The 3,826-nt window shown below is 24.3% G+C and overlaps 1 protein-coding gene across 1 annotated transcript in view; it reads right to left on the bottom strand.

Annotated features, from left to right (window-relative positions):
• LOC100162449 (RNA pseudouridylate synthase domain-containing protein 2) overlaps positions 1-3,826 on the bottom strand; it is a gene marked incomplete at its 5' end in the record, with an annotated part of 153,378 nt that overhangs the window by 54,011 nt on the left and 95,541 nt on the right. The window lies entirely within an intron of this gene.

Genomic DNA, 3,826 nt, shown 5'->3' with positions numbered 1-3,826 from the left:
ATATAGATAATTAAAAAAAAAGGCGGGTAAGTCGTGGATGTCGCTCTGCTGTACAGTAGGTTACAAGTGGGTTACTGTAATGGATGGAATTAAATTTGAATCCAATGATATTATATCATTGTATACGAAAAACGATTCTGAACGGAGATGATTTGTCAGTCTAGGATATATTATTTTTAAAGAAAAACTTATGGAGAACCTTGTACCAAATTTTAAAAACTTAGTTATAAAAGAAAAAATGTTTACGATTTTTCAACCACTAAATTACTTGCAAATTTTCGCAATTTTGACATATTTCGTATAAATTTGAACTTTAAATGCTTATAAATAAAAATTGTGACAATGTATTCCTTTTATTTTGCAACTGCTATTGTAAAAATATGTTAGGAGCCTTGTATTAAATTTCCAAATCTTAGAATTAAAAAGAAAAACTTTTATGAATTTCTGTCTAAGATAATTTGAACATTGCCGTAATTTTTACGTATTTAGTCAAAATTTGAACTTTAAATGCTTATAAAAAAAAAAATCGTGACTATATATTTCTTTTATTTTTCAATTGCTATTGTAAAAATATATTATGAGCCTTGTACCAAATTTTAAAAACTTAGTTATAAAAGAAAAAATTTTTACGATTTTTCAACCACTAAATTACTGTCAAATTTTCGCAATTTTGACATATTTCGTATAAATTTGAACTTTAAATGCTTATAAATAAAAATTGTGACAATGTATTCCTTTTATTTTGCAACTGCTATTGTAAAAATATGTTAGGAGCCTTGTATTAAATTTCCAAATCTTAGAATTAAAAAGAAAAACTTTTATGAATTTCTGTTTAAGATTATTTGAACATTGCCGTAATTTTTACGTATTTAGTCAAAATTTGAACTTTAAATGCTTATAAAAAAAAATTGTGCCTATGTATTTTTATAATTTTTGAATGGGAGTTAGAACAACATATGTGGACCCTTCTATTAAATTTTCAAGTATTTTGTCCCAGCTAATTTTTTTTTATCAACATTTATAAAAAAAAAATCAAAAAAAATCGATTATTTCAATTGCCTATAAATAGATTAAAAATTAGTGAAATATCTTGAAAATAAAACCATATAAAGAAAATGTCAATTTAAACAACTGGTAAAATTTTCAAGTGTCTACGACTCATACTTTTTGAATAATAACAAATATCAAAAATCGTTTGAGGCTAAACCGTTATTTAATGCGGTTTTGTAAAAATTTAAATTTCAAACACTCCTAAAAATTTTTTGTCTTAGTCCGGTTGAGTTTTTTTTACAGATATTTAAAGAAAAACTTATGGAGAACCTTGTACCAAATTTTAAAAGCTTAGTTATAAAAGAAAAATATAACAATGTCTATTCTGCATAATTAATATAGTTATAATGTATGATAAATAAAATTGAAATAATTACTATAATTTAAATATTAACAAATACGCATTAAAATTATTTTATCATAAATTTAGATATATTATACAATTATTATGTGTTATAAATTTATTTTAATATAGGTATTCATTATTTATATATTAAATGTATGCTGTATATATTTATTAATTATTAAATATCTTTTTAAAAAAATAGACTTATTTCAAAATCTTTCATTTTATAGTATGTGGACTGTTGTTAATTTTGAAGCTGATAATACAGTAGACGTTGTACCAGACTTTTGGTTCAAGAATGGTTTTTGTGAATGGCCTAATAAAACCAATAGAATGGATACCAAAACAACAATTAAACGTAGGATTAAACCTGATGAAATACATTTAAAAAAAAAGGCGGGTAAGTCGTGGATGTCGCTCTGCTGTACAGTAGGTTACAAGTGGGTTACTGTAATGGATGGAATTAAATTTGAATCCAATGATATTATATCATTGTATACGAAAAACGATTCTGAACGGAGATGATTTGTCAGTCTATGATATATTATTTTTAAAGAAAAACTTATGGAGAACCTTGTACCAAATTTTAAAAACTCAGTTATAAAAGAAAAAATTTTTACGATTTTTCAACCACTAAATTACTTGCAAATTTTCGCAATTTTGACATATTTCGTATAAATTTGAACTTTAAATGCTTATAAATAAAAATTGTGACAATGTATTCCTTTTATTTTGCAACTGCTATTGTAAAAATATGTTAGGAGCCTTGTATTAAATTTCCAAATCTTAGAATTAAAAAGAAAAACTTTTATGAATTTCTGTTTAAGATTATTTGAACATTGCCGTAATTTTTACGTATTTAGTCAAAATTTGAACTTTAAATGCTTATAAAAAAAAAATTGTGCCTATGTATTTTTATAATTTTTGAATGGGAGTTAGAACAACATATGTGGACCCTTCTATTAAATTTTGAAATCTTAGATATAAAAGGAAAATTTTTTATGAATTTCTAGCATAAAATAATTTACGAATTTTCGTGATTTTTACATAATATGTTGTCAAAATTTGAACTTTAAATGCTTATAAATAAAAATTGTGACAATGTATTCCTTTTATTTTGCAACTGCTATTGTAAAAATATGTTAGGAGCCTTGTATTAAATTTCCAAATCTTAGAATTAAAAAGAAAAACTTTTATGAATTTCTGTTTAAGATTATTTGACATTGCCGTAATTTTTACGTATTTAGTCAAAATTTGAACTTTAAATGCTTATAAAAAAAATTGTGCCTATGTATTTTTATATTTTGAATGGGAGTTAAAACAACATATGTGGACCCTTCTATTAAATTTTCAAGTATTTTTGTCCCAGCTAATTTTTTTTTATCAACATTTATAAAAAAAAAATCAAAAAAAATCGATTATTTCAATTGCCTATAAATAGATTAAAAATTAGTGAAATATTTTGAAAATAAAACTATATAAAGAAAATGTCAATTTAAACAACTGGTAAAATTTTCAAGTGTCTACGACTCATACTTTTTGAATAATATCAAATATCAAAAATCGTTTGAGGCTAAACCGTTATTTAATGCGGTTTTGTAAAAATTTAAATTTCAAACACTCCTAAAAATTTTTTGTCTTAGTCCGGTTGAGTTTTTTTTACAGATATTTAAAGAAAAACTTATGGAGAACCTTGTACCAAATTTTAAAAGCTTAGTTATAAAAGAAAAAAATTTTACGATTTTTCAACCACAAAATTACTTGCAAATTTTCGCAATTTTGACATATTTCGTATAAATTTAAACTTTAAGCACTTATAAAAAAAAATTGTGACTAACGATTTTGGATTTTTTTTTATTACTGTGAGAACAACTTATAAGAAACCTTGTATTAAATTTTCAAAGTTTTCTATCCAACCAAAAATTTTTTATCGTTATTTTAAAAAAAAATACTTAGAAAAATTGAAAATTTCATTTGTCTATAAATAGCTCAAAAAAAGTCGAAACACTTTGAAAATTTAACCCTGTATAGACAACGCTAATATAAACATCTGTTGCAAATTTCAAGTGCTTACAATAATTATTTTTTGAGTTACAGTAAAATTAAGTTTTCGTTTTTGTCAAAAATTGGTTTTGCGTAAAAATTCGCGTTTTTCCGTTATTTTTTTAAGGTTTTTCCTGCCGCTTTTGAAAAGTATTGGGAAATTTTCACTTTTGACCCCCCAAAGTACCAACTAGATTCACTTTCCTTTCAGAAAAGGTACAACTTTTGAAAATCGAAGCATTTTTACTGCTCCAAAAGTTGTCGTCAGACACAAAAAAAAAAAAAAAAACACACATCATTGTAAAATCAATACATTCATCACTTCGTTCAGAATCTAAAAGGTACGTGGGTCGCCTGTCGCCCATCCCTCTCTTATAATCATGTTTC

Source organism: Acyrthosiphon pisum, chromosome X (assembly GCF_005508785.2).
Source record: "Acyrthosiphon pisum isolate AL4f chromosome X, pea_aphid_22Mar2018_4r6ur, whole genome shotgun sequence".
Classification (NCBI taxonomy): Eukaryota; Metazoa; Arthropoda; class Insecta; order Hemiptera; family Aphididae; genus Acyrthosiphon; species Acyrthosiphon pisum.
This window is presented reverse-complemented; position numbering and strand designations above follow the sequence as displayed.